The 17,018-nt window shown below is 40.9% G+C and overlaps 1 protein-coding gene and 1 pseudogene across 2 annotated transcripts in view; one reads left to right on the top strand and one right to left on the bottom strand.

Moving 5' to 3' along the window:
- Nucleotides 1-17,018, bottom strand: part of LOC309621273 (UBX domain-containing protein 4 pseudogene) — a 176,061-nt pseudogene that overhangs the window by 147,705 nt on the left and 11,338 nt on the right. The window lies entirely within an intron of this gene.
- LOC309621277 (myosin-13-like) overlaps nt 6,830-17,018 on the top strand; it is a 29,554-nt gene continuing 19,365 nt past the window's right edge. Inside the window, exons 1-2 of the mRNA XM_082408847.1 lie at nt 6,830-6,917; nt 10,486-10,780. The gene's annotated coding sequence lies outside the window, so the exon portion shown is untranslated. The remainder of the gene's footprint in view (nt 6,918-10,485; nt 10,781-17,018) is intronic.

The raw sequence follows: 17,018 nt of genomic DNA, 5'->3' as shown, positions 1-17,018 counted from the left end.
GTCTACTATATTTGAAATAGATAATCAACAAGAACCTAGTGTATAGCACAGGGAACTCGGCTCAGTATTCTGTAATAACCTAAACGGGAAAAGAATTTGAAAAAGAATGGATACTTGTATGGGTATAAGTGAATCACTCTGCTGTACACCTGTAACTAACACATCATTGTTAATCAACTATACTCCAACATAAAATTTTTGTAAAAAGATCTACAAAAAAAATAAGAAGCTGTGTAATGTGTCAGGTAAGTGCTCATGAGAAATAAAAAAAGTAAGAGGGAGGCAGTTAGTACTATGTAGAGAGGAGTCAAGCAAGGCCTCTCTAAGAAAAACACATTTGAGCTGAGACCTGAAGGAAGCAAGAGTATTCCAGGCAGAGGGAACAAAAGAAAATGCAAAGGCCCTGAGGCAGGGGCAGTTTGGCATGTCCCAGGGACAGGAAGGAGGCCAGCAGGGCTACAGGAGAATGAGCAAGATAGTTACGGCATAAGAGAGGAACCTGGGACCCCAGGGATCATGTAGGGCTTCAGGGCCACCTGAGGACTTTTTTCTTCACTCAGAGTGAGATGGGAAATCTTTGGAGTGTTTTGAGCAGAGGAGTGATATTAACACACATTTTAAAAGAATCACTCTGGGGACTTCCCTGGTGGCGCAGTGGTTGAGAATCTGCCTGCCAATGCAGGGGACACGGGTTCGAGCCCTGGTCCTGGAAGATCCCACATGCCGCGGAGCAACTAAGCCCATGCACCACAACTACTAAGCCTGTGCTCTAGAGCCTGCAAGCCACAACTACTGAGCCCGCATGCTGCAACTACTGAAGCCCTCACACCTAGGGCCCGTGCTCCACAACAAGAGAAGCCACCGCAATGAGAAGCCTCTGCACCGCAAGGGAGAGTAGCCCCCTCTCGCCGCAACTACAGAAAGCCCGTGCGCAGCAAAGAAGACCCAACACAGCCAAAATGAATAAATAAATAAGTCTTTAAAAAAAAAAAAAAAGAATCACTCTGCTGCATTGAGAATACACTGAAGGGGGCAGAGGTCGAAACTGTGAGACCAGTTAGGAGCCTACTGCAAAATAAAAGATAAAAAATGACAGTGGCTTAGACCAGAGAGATAGGCACTGGGAGATGACGAGAAGCAGATGGATTCTAGATGTACTGTGAAGGTGGCGCACATAGGGTTTTCTGACAGATTGGATGGATGAGTGGGTGAGAGAGAGAGAGAGAGAGAGAGAGAAAGGACTTATGAAAAGAGGAAGGATAAAACAAGATAGATTTAGTGCAGTATAAACATGAGGAGTTTGGTATCTAGAAAGAGAGGAAGCAGTAGAACAAAAATGCAATCTAGACAAAAATTGTACTTTATGCACTCCTGTCCCTCTTCCACCTTCTACCATCCACACTCCCTTGCCTCTCAACCCCTATCAGCCTCACTCCTTTACAGTATTAACTGCACAGGCCTCAATCGCAAAAATGTCTAAAATTAATAACAGTTTAAAACAAAAAAATTCAAAATACTCTCCTAAATTAAATTTTGGATCAAAGAGGAAACCAAAAGTAGAATCACAAAAACTTCTAGAAGTAAACATAAGAGTAAATCTTTGTGACCTTGGTTTACACAAAGATTTCTTAGATGCCAACACCAAAAGCACAAGCCATGAGAGAAAAAATTGATAAACTGGATTTCATCAAAATTCAGTTTCTGCACTTTGAAAAACACTGTTAAACAGAATGAAAGGACAAGCCACCGACTGAGAAAAAGTATTTGCAAATTATACCCCTGATAAAGGACTTGTGTCTAGAATACATACAGAAATCTATATCTTCACTAAAAAGAAAACAAATCACCCAATTTTTAAAGAACCAAAAGATTTAAACAAACATTTCACCAAAGAAGATATACACAGAGCACATGAAAAATGCTCATCATGAATCATTAGGGGACTAATAATTAAAACATAATGAGATATCACAACACACCTATTACAATGACTAAAAGTCCAAGTGTTGGCCAAGAGGTGGAGGTACTGGACCTCTCACACCAGCTAGTGGTCATGTAAAACAGCATAACCATTTTGGAAAATAGTTTGGCAGTCTCTTAAAAAGTTAAGAAATTACCCATTTGTTCCAGTCGTTCCACTTCTAGGTATTTACTCAAGAGAAATGAAAACGTATGTCCACACAAATATTCACAGCATATTTATCTGTAATAGCCCCAAACTGAAAACCACCCAAATGGCCATTAACAGGTGAATGGATAAACACATTGTGGTAAATCCATATAATGTAATACTACAAAATGATAAAAAATAAACTATTGGGCTTCCCTGGTGGCGCAGTGGTTAAGAATCCGCCTGCCAATGTAGGGGACACGGGTTCAAGCCCTGGTCCAGGAAGATCCCACATGCCGTGGAGCAACTAAGTCCATGCACCACAACTACTGAGCCTGCGCTCTAGAGCCCGAGAGCCACAACTACTGAAGCCCACGCACCTAGAGCCCGTGCTCCACAACAAGAGAAGCCACCGCAATAAGAAGCCCGCACACCGCAACGAAGAGTAGCCTCAGCTCGCCGCAACCAGAGAAAAGCCCGCCCGCGGCAACGAAGACCAAATGCAGCCAGAAACAATAAATAAATAAAATAATAAAATAATTTTTTTAAAAAAAAATGATAAAAATAAACTATTAACACACACAAAAACATGGATGGATCTCAAAATAATAATGCTGATGGAAAGTAGCCAGACCAAAAAAGTGTAGACTCTATTATTCCATTTATATAAAATTCTAGGGGAAAAAAATGAATCTATAGTGACTGAAAGCTGACTAGTGGTTGCCTAGGGATAGAGAGGCAGGATTTATGGGAGGCACAGAAGGACAGTAGGATGTATTACAAAGGACCAGGAGGAAACTTTGCGGGTGATGGACATGTTCATTATCTTGATTCAGATGATGGTGTCACAGTGTCTACATGTGTCGAGACTCTTTAAATATGTACAGTTCGTTATACATCAATTATATCCCCATAAAGCTGTTAAAATTTTTCATTGGGGGAAATACTACAATTATAGTGCTTTGGGAAAATAATAATTAAGATACTGTATGTCCAACTTTAAAGCCAGAGTTATAATTTTTGATAGGAATTACATTAAATCTATTTACCAGTTTGGGGAAAATTAGCTTACTATATTGATTCTTCCAATTCGTGAATAAAGTATGTTTTTCCATTTATTCAGATCCTCTTCAATTTCTGTCTTCCTTGTTTTACAGTTTCCAGCATACAAGTCCTGTACATGTTTTGTTAGATTTACACCTAAATTCTTTTGCTTTCTTTTTGTTTTTAAGTAATTGTACATTGTATTGTACTTCTTGTTTTTGTTTTTGTTTTTTTTTTTTTGGCTGCATTGGGCCTTTGTTGCTGCACGCAGGCTTTCTCTAGTTGCAGCGAGCGTGGGCTGCTCTTCATTGCGATGCGCAGGCTTCTCACTGCGGTGGCTTCTCTTGTTGTGGAGCACGGGCTCTAGGCACACGGGCTTCAGTAGTTGTGGCTCTCGGGCTCTAGAGCATAGGCTCAGTTGTTGTGGTGCACGACCTGAGTTGCTCCATGGCGTGTGGGATCTTCCCGGACCAGGGATCAAACCTGTGTCCCCTGCATTGGCAGACAGATTTTTAACCACTGCGCCACCAGGGAAGTCCCTGTATTTCTAATTTTGGTGTCCACATGTTCACTGCTAGCATACAGCCTAAAGAAATACAACTGATTTTTGTATGTTTATGTTATACCCTGAAACCCTACTGAACTCACTTCATAGTTCTGAGTTTGGGGGGAAATTCTTTGGGATTTTCTACATCAACAATCATGTACCTCAGAAAACAACCACTTAAGGTGAATCGAAATTAATTAAAATGAAGTCCAAAATTACACAGTAAATTGTGGGGAAAAAGTCTGATTGGGATTTTATCATAAAAATCAAGCCAGAACTACTGAAATAAATTTATTTTCTCTTATACTTCACAAGATTTACGTTACAACTGCATCTCTGTTAATTCTTAGAACAAAGAATGAATCAATGTTGGAGTTGGGAGGAAAGGAACATCCTTCTCACAATCTTGTATGATGTGGCACCCTTTATGTTTAACTTTTGCAATGCAATCATAAAGAATGTCCTTTTTTGCAAAAACTGTATGATGTCTTCATTGATATTTTAAGGGTCTTCCTAATCCTTTGATCCTAAACTCACTCCCTTGAAGCACTTATTGGATCATCATTGTCCATGTTCAGAGTTTTATAATTATTAACTAGTTCAGTGCTGCTGCATCACCCTGGCCAGTGGCTTTGCAAAATTCAAGCAGGTTTCTAATACCACTTTCATCAACTTCATTAAATTCTGAAAATTTTGCAGTATTTGTCATTTTATTTTGCAGTCATGTTGCACTGACTATTGCATATTTACAACACCTGATAATCAGTATGCTCATGTACTAGGGAATAACAAAACTGACTCCATATCAGATCTGTTTCTTTTACTTTAACCTTTGTACTTTGTTTTTGCTACAACTTAATGTTGTCTATAGCCTGAAATATACAGGATAGCCAATTCTCAAGGCTCTGGCCTTTACAGGTGTAACACTTTTCCATTCATAGAGAGATAAAAAGTTGCAGAACAGAGAATAACGTTTGTCTTGTTGGGAGGTTTACAGGAACACCATGACCTGACCTAAGTGGACAGCTACAAGAACAAAGGATTCCGACACCAAGTTTGCAACAGCTAACAACACTCCCTCCCCTTTTAGTATAAAAAAAGCCTGAATTCTACCTCGGGGAAGATGGTTCTAGCCCATCTTACCTGAGGACCCTAGCCCACCATCTTCTCGGTCTGCTGGCTTTCCGAATAAAGTCACTATTCCTTGCCCCAACCACTCGTCTCTCGATTTGTTGACCTGTTGTGCGGCAAGCAATATGAGCTTGGGCTCCGTAACGATCATTAGAGAATACTTATTGTTTTCTTATGCCACATCACTACTGTGGAGACTCTAATAACAGGCATTGTACTACTGCAAACCTTAAAACAGTCATACCCTTTGCCCAGAAAGTCTATTCTATAAATATCGTCAAGATATGCATAAACATATGCACACATATGTTTACAGGAATATTTAAAAGAAAAAAAAAATAGCGCACCCTAGGTGCCCCAAAATAGAAAACTGAGTACAGTCATAGGATGGAACGATATGTAACTATTAAAAATCATGATGTAGAAGAAGAGTTAATATCATGGTAAAATTTCCCAGAATCTGTTAAGTTGCAAAGGCAGAATACAAAACCATGCTTACAGGCTGATACCCTAATTGTGTATTTGTTTAAAGCACGTGTTTAAAAAAACAAAACAAAACTGTGTATGTGTTTACAAACATAAAAAAAGTGTAAAAGGACTTAATCCAAATTCCGGTAGAGATTACTTCTATGCTAAAATCTTAGGAGTGATTTAAATTTTTCCTTCAGTATGTTTGATTATGTTTTTCAATCTTTCTACAATGTGTACCTCACTTTGAGAATTTTTTTAAAGGCTCGTGTTCTTTAAATACAATAAATAAAAGGAACGTGCTTCTTAAGAGGACTTCATACCCAATTCTCATCAAAGACATGGGTATAACTGACAAGAGAAAGGTGAAGAGGAGAGGGTCATTTGATGGACGAGACCATTAGCACAACTACTAAAAGCTGTTGCCTTTCAGCCAAGTTTTCCATAAGCATTACCATTCCAGGGCTAACACAGCAGCTGTCGGTGAGCAAACTTAAATTCTGCCTCCTGGCTGTGACAGAGGTTTGGGCACATGTTACATTGACACCAGTGTCCCCAGGCACCTTCACTGCGGACTTAGTCGGTCCCATTTTCCTAAGTGGGAGGCTGAAGAATCAGCTGTGGGCAGATGCAAAGAACCTTACTTCCTTAAGGATGGAATTTACCAGCCTGATTCCTCCCTCCTGGCTCCAAGCGCCACCAAGATGCTGCTTCCGGAGCCCACGAGAGAAAAAGAAAGCCTCTTCGCTGATGAAGGAGAAAAACATTCCCCTTGGGGAACACACCCAAAACAGGGCTTTTCTTATATTATAGTAGCCTGACCTTCCCAAGAGGGCGGGCTATTTTCTCAGCTCCTCACAGAAACAACGGCTTATGGCTCTCTCTCGGGGCAACTGAGGTACAACACAGGGGGAGCCCTCAAATTATGAAAAATGTTGTTAAGAGGATGGATGGGAAAGGTGGTATCTTTGGAGCAACAGAATCATATTTTTTTCCGGTATATTCTGAAAAATAATTCTATTGATACCCAGTTTTTAGTACCCAAAAATGGATTTAGCCCTATATATTACATAAGTACATGTATATGCAATGTAATAAAATGCCTATAAACGTACTGAAAAACTTCAAATGGAATTTGGCGACTTGAGAATTTTCAGAAATTTCCTTGTGGCCCAGTCACGTCAAGTGCCTGGGGTTCGAATTCCCTCACCACTTCCGGCTTCACACCCTCCCACCACACGCACAGTTAAGCTCTGGAATCGCGGAGCTGACGAGAGACGCCTGCCTCTCTCACAAACTCCAAACGTACACTCACCGGCCAGGGCCCCTCACCGTCTCCAGGCTCGTCCCAACCCTGGCGGAATCACTTCCAGCCTTTCCTTCCCCGGTGGCGCACTCCTCCCATGATGCCCCGGGGCGCACCCCTCCCATGATGCCCCGGGGCGCACCCCTCCCATGATGCCCCGGGGCCCACCGGAAGCAACTCCTCACCTCTCTGGGAAATTGAAACTGCCTTTCTTCTAGGTAGTTACCGGCTGTTTCCTTGGAAGTCCACGGCTGCTGATTTTTTCACGTGTTTTCAATACTGTGATCCACCCACCCTCCCCGAACTAGATGGTAAGCTGTTGGAGAGAACCAACTTCTAATCCCCAATGCCTGGAACGGTGTCTTTATAAGCCATTTGCTAAATGAAGAGCAGCTAAACGTTTTGTTTGACAGAGTGAAGCAAAGCTGAGTAGAAAAACAGCAGATAACAGAGCCAACGCTTAGCAGAGAATATGGAAGAATAGCGTTACCTTTATAATAACAGCTGGCATTTAAAACCCTAAATCCTTACCTTAGTTTGCAAGGCTCTAAGCATCTGGCCCCTAGCCGCTTCTGCCACTTCATTCCTTGCTACTGTATCCCTGGCTCCTTTCATCCCTGCCCTACTGGCCTTTATTCTGTTCCTGTGCAGGCAAGTTCCCCTCCCAGAGCCTTTGCATTTGTTTCCTCTGCCTGGAATACTGTGCCCCGTTGATATTCTCCTGGCTTGCTCTTCCTCTAAGTGCTCAAATATCATCTCTTTAGAGAAACTTATCCTGATTGATCCATTTCAAACCCACACAGCCACTGTTTCCTTATCCTAATTTTCCTTTCCTTCAGAGAATTTATCACTAATTGACATTTGATATCTGTTTGTTTGTTGTCTGTCCCCACATACACACACACTAGAATAGAGTTTCCATGAGGGCAGAGACTTTGCCTGTTCTGTTCCCTAGTGCTTAAAATCTTCCCAGCATGTAGTAAGCCCTCAATGAATGTTTGATGAATAAACAATTGAATACGTGCATGCTCCCTGTTACCGGCTCTGTGCATTACAGCTTCAAAATTAGCAATTCCATATGTGAATTTCATCACCATCCTGGTTTTGTGAGAGATCTCAAGCTGGTTCCATCTAGCCCCATCTTGGTCAAGTTTGAGGATTTTGCCATCGTACCCCCAACCACCTTTTGGGTAGGGTGATAAATTTATCTGGGTTTGCCCAGGATTGTCCTGATTTTAAAACTGAAGTCTCAGGAATCTCTTCAATTCCAAGCAAATTAGGAAGGTTGGTCACCCTGCTTTGAGGTATCTAGGCTCCATCCTCCTCGTCTTGTTTTATTGTTGTGTGTGGAATGAGGGGGTGGGGGTGGGGGGTGGCAGTGACTTAAGAGTGTTCTGGGCCATCTGGAGAGGAAATTGGCTATATGTAGTGGGTAGAATGGGAGGGCTGGATGGCCAGTAGTGAGGCTGTGGTCAGCTGATGGGCCTTACCAAACAGCAACAAAAAAGAGATGAAAGAACAACATAGAAGATGCTGTCCTGGCTTCCAGAGCCCTCTGGCACAGGCAATGGTTGGTACATTCTCTAGAGAAAGTTCCTGGCTTCTAAGTCTCAGGCTCTGCTGTTGACATGGCCTCACCCACTCCATGTCACTTTCAAAAAGTAGTCTATCATGGATTTATTAACTCAGTTGTCACAAGAACCCCATGAGTTAGGTATTGTTATTATCCCCATTTTACAGATGAAGAAACTGAGGCTCAGAAAAGTAGAATAAGTTGTGCAAATTCAAATAGTTTAAATAGTGAAGTCAGGATCTGAACCTCAGTATTCTGACTCTCAAAGTCCACTCTTAGTCACTACATTATCATGCAGCTCTTGACAATGTAAATATGCATTTGGGCTATGCCTAGCCAAGGGCATAAAATCTTTTTTTTTTTTTTTTAGGCTATGTTGTTTCATACCCCAACAGTTGAAATTAAAAGTAATTGATCACGCGTTTCTTAGTTCTAATGAGGTTTTAAGCACTGAAGAAACCAAAAAAAAAAACAAAAAAAATACAACTACTAGACAAAAAAGGGCAAATGACATGGACCCTAAATCTCACAGGCATCAGTCAAGATTATGAGGCCAGATAAGAAAGTCTCCAGTTTACTGGACAGACCTAACTGGTAGAATTTCTTCTCTGAACACAATGTTCCCAGGCCATGCACACACTCTCTCCATGATATATTCAGAGAAGGATGCCTCGTTTGCGTGTAATTCTGAGAAGCATGTATAATTCTGAGAGCGTTAGTGTCTTAACAGGATCTTGCAAAGCCAGAAACAGCTGTCTTGTAGTGAAAACACAAACTGGACTTGGATTCAAACCAGACTTGTTCTAGCTCCCATTCTGCCACTTACTAGCTGTATGACTAGTCACTTAATCTTGCCAAGCCTCAGTTTTCCAACCTGTAAAACTGATAAATCTATGTCCTCACTGATTGAAGGAAAATCAGTTTAAATATTTCTCTGGATAATCCCCCATCAACTTTTTGCTTTGCAAAATCGTAGTGTAGAAATGCCAGCAGTATGGAAGTTTATGTATTGCACTTGAAAGAGTTCTGAACTAGCGCTCTTGGATCTGAGAGTAGAATGGGAAGGGGGTCTGTCTAATGAATTAGCATTAATTAGGTAACCTGTCCAGAACCTCAGTTTCTGATTCTGTAACATCAGGGTTAGATTAGGTAATATTCAAGGTTCCCCTCTAGTTCTGGATCTAATATTCTCACTCAATATTTTTAATTAGGCGATTCAATATAAATTTGTATCATTCACTAATATACCTGTCCTGTGACTTTTGCCCAGAAATTTCTGTTTCTGGCTGGGGAACTTCTTGCTGCTTTTGGAAATTTCATCTGTTACATAGCTCTTAGATAGTTGTAACGGGTAAGGGATGATCCTCCTATCAGCACAATTATCTGCCCTTCCTTCTCAAGTAGCCCTCTGCGGAATGAACTTGATTACACTTGTTTCCTGGGCCTCTCTATTTGGCCCTGCTGCTGTTTTCTCCATCCAAATCTGCATTTCCTCTGAATGCGCCTTATATAGTGATTGGTGGAGAGATTTGCTCCCGGGGAAATCAGGAAAACTTTTTCCTCCTCCTTAACACCTGCTCACTCCTTAATCCTTGCCTTCAAAGCTTCCACCCCCACCATCCTGCTGACATTAATGTCAGGATCACCTCTCTGACTGACCCAATGCCCTTTTCATGGTCCTCCTTTTCTCCATCTTCTCTGTAGAGCTTTTTACTATATCCTCTCTCTTGAAAATACCACCCTCTCGAAGATACCACCTCCCTTGACTTCTTCTGACACTAATAATGAAGTTCCCATCACTTTAGAGTTGACAAAATGATTTTGTAACAAGACTGGAGAAAACCCTCATTGACAGAACTCCTCTCAGGGTTGGGAGAGATGGAATGATGGTGTGGGGTGTGAGCTGGGGACTACAGGGCATAGTGGTGGGATAAAGATGAAGCTCCCAAGGGGAATATGTGAGTAAAAATAGGTGATCACCAAACTTGCTAAGGATAAAAGTGGTGTTCTTTACTTGAGGACTTTTATTTTGTTGAGTAACCAGATGAGTAGGCATGCAGGTCAATGGCAGAGCTAAAGGGCCCCATGTAACAGAGGAACAACTGAGTACCCGCAGGGGTCGGGCAGACACCTCAGGGGAAGAAAGGAAATCAACCACCTGCATCAGTGTGAAGGAAAATGGACTTCGTGGAAGTCATTGCTGATGGAAACTGAATACTTTAGGGGATGTAATATAATCCTCTTCTAGTCTGCTCTACAAAATCTTCAGTAAAGCCTGCATTGCTCACTTATGTTTTTTGTGCTAGTGGATTATTTGCCAAGGTCTGTGTCAAGGTTGATACAGATTGAAGCATACTGTTTGGCACTGGCTGGAAAGAGACTGCCTGCGGAGACAGCCACGTCTTGACAGTATCTCATTTGATCCCCACACTATCCCCATGACTTGGGCAGAAACAGAATTATGTTTCTGATTTTGCAGCGGAAGGAGAAAACATCACAGCTGCGAAGACAGGTGATGGGACTTGCCATTTATGGCAGTAAATGACAGAAGTAAAATATGGATCCACGTGGCTCTTTTGACTCCAGCAAGATCTCACTCAGGTATTTGTTTACCTGAAGAATAACCTTTTTTTTTTTTCCACTCTTTTTGTCTTCATTTCCGCCTCTCACCTCCTCAACATGCAGCCTTTCTCTGAGAACCCAGCTTCCTTAATAAGTTCAACTATCAACTGCATACAGGTGACACCCTCATACTCACAGACCTACATCTTCAGTCTTAATGTCTCCTGTATGTAAACTTTGAATCCTTATCTCTACCTACTTAGCTGGATATCACCATCATCTCAATCTCAATCTGTCCAAAATCGAAATTCCTATTTCCCCCCCTTCACTCTTCCTCCTGGGCAGGTATCATGCCCCTAGATTTCTAGGCTGCAATGAGGGCTGGATGAAAGGTAGGATCCTCTGTTTCCTTTTTCCTCCTCAAACTCGGCATCATCAAAGTCTTGTGGATCTTGCCTTCAGGGTATCCCTTGGGTATTCTCTTTCCTTTTACATCTCATTTCTGTACTGCTTAATCAAGGCCCTCTTCATTTTACACCATGATTATTTTTATATTCAATGCAAATAGATATTACTTGCATGTTTAATATTATGTTGAGAGGATTGTAATATATTAATGTGGGATAGGGCCTCGAAAAATAAGTCTAGAGGACTTCCCAGTGGTCCAGTGGGTAAGACTCCGCGCTCCCAATGCAGGGGGCCCGGGTTCGATCCCTGGCCGGGGAGCTAGATCCCACGTGCATGCCACAACTAAAGATCCCGCATGCCACAAAGAGGATCTCACATGCCGCAACTAAGACCTGGAGCAGCCTAAATAAATAAATAAATGTTAAAAATAATAATAATAAGTCTAGAGCTCAGAGAGGTCTTAAATGAGAGAAACATATTCCTTTCACCTCCTGAGGCTCTCTTTTTGCCAGGCCTAAACGGGACAGTGAGGCAGACAACTTCAAGCCCACACAATACTCTTCTTGAACCTACGGGATGGACCCGGAGATACCAGGGGACAATCACTGGGAAAGCCAGCCCTTTGGTGCTATGGAGAATTTTAACACACATCTGAATTTATAGGGTCATCCAGGGGTTAATTCTAACTGCCCACCTACTCCCATAAATCATATCAGAGCCTGTATAATCATCTTGGCAAGTTGTACACCAAGATTTTCTAAATAGTTGCTAAGTGGTTCTAGGACCTCAGGTTCTCCCTCTCCATTATATCCTACCATCAGTTCTATACTAATCTTCAGATATATGTGTGTGTCTACACACACACACACACACACACACGTTCACTTTTCTGCTTAAAACCTTGAAAGGTTCCCCAATGATCTCAGAATAATGTCCTGACTCCTTCCATGGGCATTGGGAGCCCATCACAGACAAGCCCAGCCCACTTCTCCAGCCTCACCTCCGTGTTACCCCCAACCCTTCCATCCAGGCTTGCCCATTCCACCTTCCTGAAACACACCCTGGGAAGTCTTGTTTCTAACCACAATCCCTACGTTCCCTAAGCCTGGAACCTCCTCCCTGTACTCTTAAAATCTGCCTCCTTTAAGAGAGAGTAGAGAATAGAGGAAAAGGCGAGGCTTTGGAATCAGCAACCTGGGATTCCAATTCTGGCTCCATTGCCTACTAGCTGTGGGGCCTTTTGGTCAATCCCTTAACTCCCTTAGGCCTCAGTTCCCCATATGGACAATGGGAATAATAAGAATATAAACAGTATAACCCCCTAAGGCTAGCAGAGAAAAATAAACATAATAAAATATACAAAAGTGCTATGTAAACTGGAAAGAACTACAAAAAGCATTATTATTATTATTTTATTATTATTATTATCTCCACAGTCACCATCCCCTTCAGATATCTCCTCCAAAGCAGTATCATTATCATTAATAACAATTCGAGAATATTTTACATACACAACATACCTTACGGGTTTTAAATACCTTGTCCATACATCTAGTCCACTGTGCATCTCACTCATCTTGGCACTTAACCTTGGAAAAGTAATTTATCTTTTCGTGTCTATGTACTCTCTTCCCATGTCCATTATCACCTCCTTTGGAGCAATGTCCCTATTTCATATCTCCTTTCCCCATTGCCAGCACTCAAAAGTGATGGGCTTGCAAAAGTGAAAGTTTATAGGCATTGGCTCTAGAGCCAGAGAGGATTTGAATCCCATTTCTGCCACTTACTAGTTGTGTGGCCTTAGGCAGTTTATTTAAACTCTCAGTGGCCCAAATTTCTTCAGCCATAAAATGGGAATGATGTTAGCATCTACCCCACAAAACTATTATGATGCTTAAGTGAGCCAATATGGATAAAGCCTGGCACGTAGTGAGTTCTTAATAAATATAAACTATTACTATTAAGTGAGACTGAGTCTGATTCCATTCTTTTCTGCCTTATCCCTTCAGCCCTCTTTCAACACAGATTCCCCATGAATCGTCCTTATTCATTTATACACAGGAACAAAATCTACTGAGCATCTGTTACATACAAAAGACTGTCCCTTGGATAAAAGCAGCTGTGTTTATGCCTGATCACTCTCTGTTGCTTTCTGCTAGGCCAAATGGTACTAAGAATGAGACAAGTTCTCTGTGGATTGCAGCCTTCAGCTTTCTCCTCTTGTTTTCTCAAGCAGGGAGTAAGATGGTGTTCCAACATCAGATCACCAGGTACAAAAATTTCTTCATATTTTTTTACTGAAAGGCTTCTCAGGCCCCTTAACATGCTAGTATTTATGGTGAATCTCCAACAACAGGGAATAGAGTTGGCCACATTTCCTGAACTCATTTAGCCACGGGACCTTTTATTTCACAGTTTCTCTCAGAATCAGCATTCTGTCAAATCTACTTTGGAAAATGCTACGTGGAAGTCCTATTCCTATCTGTTTCTCCTTTGTCCACAATTTCATTTTGACTAATGCAAACTGTCCTTGGAAACGCCTCACCTATATGAGACTACCCACTGGAAGACTAGAGAATCTTTTTTTCTTTTGAATTGAAGTATAGTTGATTTACAGTATTGTGTTAGTTTCAGGTGTACGGAAAAGTGACTCAGTTTTATTGTTTTCAGATTATATTCCATTATAGGTTATTACAAAATACTGAGTATAATTCAGTACACATTGATCATATACAACATAAACAAGTCAGGCTGTATTGCTGTAAATGGCTCTAACTTCTAAAATGTATGGTAATTCCTACATAGTCAAACATTACTTATGTTTCAGCCAAAAAACAACCCCGAGCAACCATAAGAGCTGTCACAAAGACCATGTATTTTCATTAGAACTTCCCATAGAACTTATGACTCCTTTTGTTTGTTTGTTTTTTCCTTTAGCTTGCTCATCTGTTTCCCATTCTATAGCAGATTAGAAAAAGGAAGATTGGGCTCACAGAGGCAAACACACTAACCACAGACAGAATACAGCTGAGTACCTTGCCGTGAAGGTGTAGATATAAAAACTAGAAAGGTGACACAAAAATTCATTGCAACCTAGGAACAATTAGTGCAGGGTAAAATCCGCGAAGAAACTATAATATCCCTGACGACTTTATTACATCACCTCCCAGGCCCCTGAATGATCAAGGAAAAGTTGAAGTCTATTCAAGATACTAGATTAAATAAATCAAGATAATATATAATACATTTTAGAAAGTTTTCCATCTACAATGGATTTTTTAACAAAATAAATTAATGGCTAAGAATAGATGGGTTAGATGGACCTAGAGATTATCACACTAAGTGAAGTAAGCCAGACAAAGACATATATACGATATCGCTTATATGTGGAACCTAAAAAAAAAAAAATGATACACATGAACTTATTTACAAAACAGAAGTAGACCTACACATATAGAAAACAAATTTATGGTTACCTAAGGGGAAAGGGAGGTGGGGGATAAATTAGGAGTTTGGGATTAACACATACACACTACTATATATAAAATAGAAAAACAACAAGGACCTACTGTATAGCACAGGGAACTATATACTCAGTATTTTGTAATAACCTATAAGGGAAATGAATCTGAAAAAGAACATATAGATATATGTGTGTGTGTGCGTGTGTGTGTGTGTGTGTATATATATATATATATATATATATATATATATATATATATATATATACACATGAATCTCTTTGCTGTACACCTGAAACTAACACAACATTGTAAATCAAATATACTTCAATTAAAAAATAATGTTTAAAAAAAAAAGAATGGATGTGTTAAATGGCCAACCTTATGTTTTCCGGAGATTTCTGAGAAGAGGCGCACACCACCTCATGTTTACGATGCTGGGTAAAGGAGACGTACTTAGTATCCATGCTATTGATCATCCATCGCTTGACAATTCACCCTGTGGCTCTGCCCTTCACTGACCTTCTTAGCACACTCTGCCCCAGTTCTGCTCGGCCTCTAGGACTCTCTAAGTCTCAAAGATCTGTGTCCAACGTCAAAATCCCTACGCAGCTGACTTGGCATTATACAGCCTCCGCTGGTCATTTATCCAAGTAACTTAACAAGAGTGAAAGATCAGGGCTACGATGCATTTACATCTAAGGAGTAAATGGTGATCCCCCAATACAGCCACGTTAGAGTGCTGGGCTTGCGCATTTGGGAGTATAAAGGGAGCTGGGGGCCACACTTTCGAAACTGCTTTGACCACAGCATCGCAAGGTAAGTGCTCACAAGTGCCCGCTTTTTTGCTCCATGTAGCTGTGATTATACCTGATCAGGTTACCTGGAGAGGAGAGAAGGCAACACAGCAGCCTTTGCTGAGGGCCTACTAAGCGTAAGGAACTGTGTTAAGGGCAATATGGGAGACAAGATGGCGAGGCCTTTCAAGAAGCTTCTACAAAGAGTAAAAAGACAAGAATATAAGCAATTATGACACCAAAAAAAAAAAAAAAAAACTAACCTGCAGGATATAAAGCTGAATATAATACGTACTTACCCCTCTAATTGTTTAGGTCAGTATTATAATTGCAGTTAGTAAATAAACATGCTAGTTTGTGATATCTCTTCTGTGATTGCCTTGAAGTATTATTTGAAATTTTTGTGGTTGGTTATGTAAATCTTTTTCTTATGTCAGGATTTCTGGGAGATGATTGCGGGAAGAAATCCTCCCATGCATTTTGTCCATCTCAGAATGCATCCTAGTTTGCTTATTAATGACCAGTGTCCAGACTGCTCATTCATGGCATGCCTTGTGGACTTCGGGCTGGGTCGTGTCTGACACTGCAGGAGCACCCCTCAGAGGGATTCTGTAGCTCTAGGAGCTTGCGATGCTTCGATTTCTGGCCACCATCTTCACCAGAATACCTTCTGTCATACATTCACAGGGTTAAGAGAAACCTTGGGGATTTTCTGGTCCATCTGTCTCATTTACAGAAGGAAACCAAAGCTCAAGGAAATTACAACAGCTACTTTACAGAGCTGGCATTAGAAAACCGAGGTTCTGCCTCCAAGTGTGATTTCGTTTGAACCAAGGATTCAGAATATGACACTTAATCATTTAATCTTTTCCTGAGAAAGTTGTGAGAATTTTAGGATATAGCTGGAGATTATTAGAGACTCATAAAAGGTAGAGACCAAGAGTACGCGACCAAAGTAGGAAAGCAAGCGTTGAAATGTCTCTTCCTGCCTAAATGGTATTTCACGACATGTTCCCCAGGTTCCATAAAAGTACTGTGTGGTAAATGGGAAGTTTAAGTTAAATTTGATATTGAAAATTATTCAGACTCTTACGGTATCCTGAGATCTTCATGTAGGTTATCAACTTCTGGACTGAGATTCCTTAGTCCCAAATAAGTTATCAGCTACCCTACCTTCATATTCTCCAAGAGAGTATAGGATATTTAAGAGAGTGCCCTTCCTAGACCTCTTAAAGAAGTCTTGCCCATAATTCACAACTTTTCTCTCATTGCCAAAGAATTCAACTTCTGGTCTAAAAGCATCCAAGTTACAATCCGGATCATTCCCCTCCCTCCCTCCTTTCTTTTTTGACCCCTCACGGCCCCCTACCCTCAGCCAAAAGCATCATCTCTCTAAGTCCCCATAACGCTTCATTTAGACGCTTACAGAATTTGTATTATTCTTCCTTGTTCAAAGATTTATTTGAGCATTTCTCTTAACTGTTCCTAAATTTTGCATTCCTTTAGGGTAGAGACTGTCTTTATCCTTTTTTATACCCCCTTATGGAGCTGACATGGTACTTTGCACACACATAAGATACTCAAAAAAATTGTTAATCAGTGCTGTAATTA

The sequence above is a fragment of the Balaenoptera borealis genome (assembly GCF_965194805.1).
Source record: "Balaenoptera borealis genome assembly, contig: HAP1_SCAFFOLD_172, whole genome shotgun sequence".
Lineage (NCBI taxonomy): Eukaryota > Metazoa > Chordata > Mammalia > Artiodactyla > Balaenopteridae > Balaenoptera > Balaenoptera borealis.
This window is presented reverse-complemented; position numbering and strand designations above follow the sequence as displayed.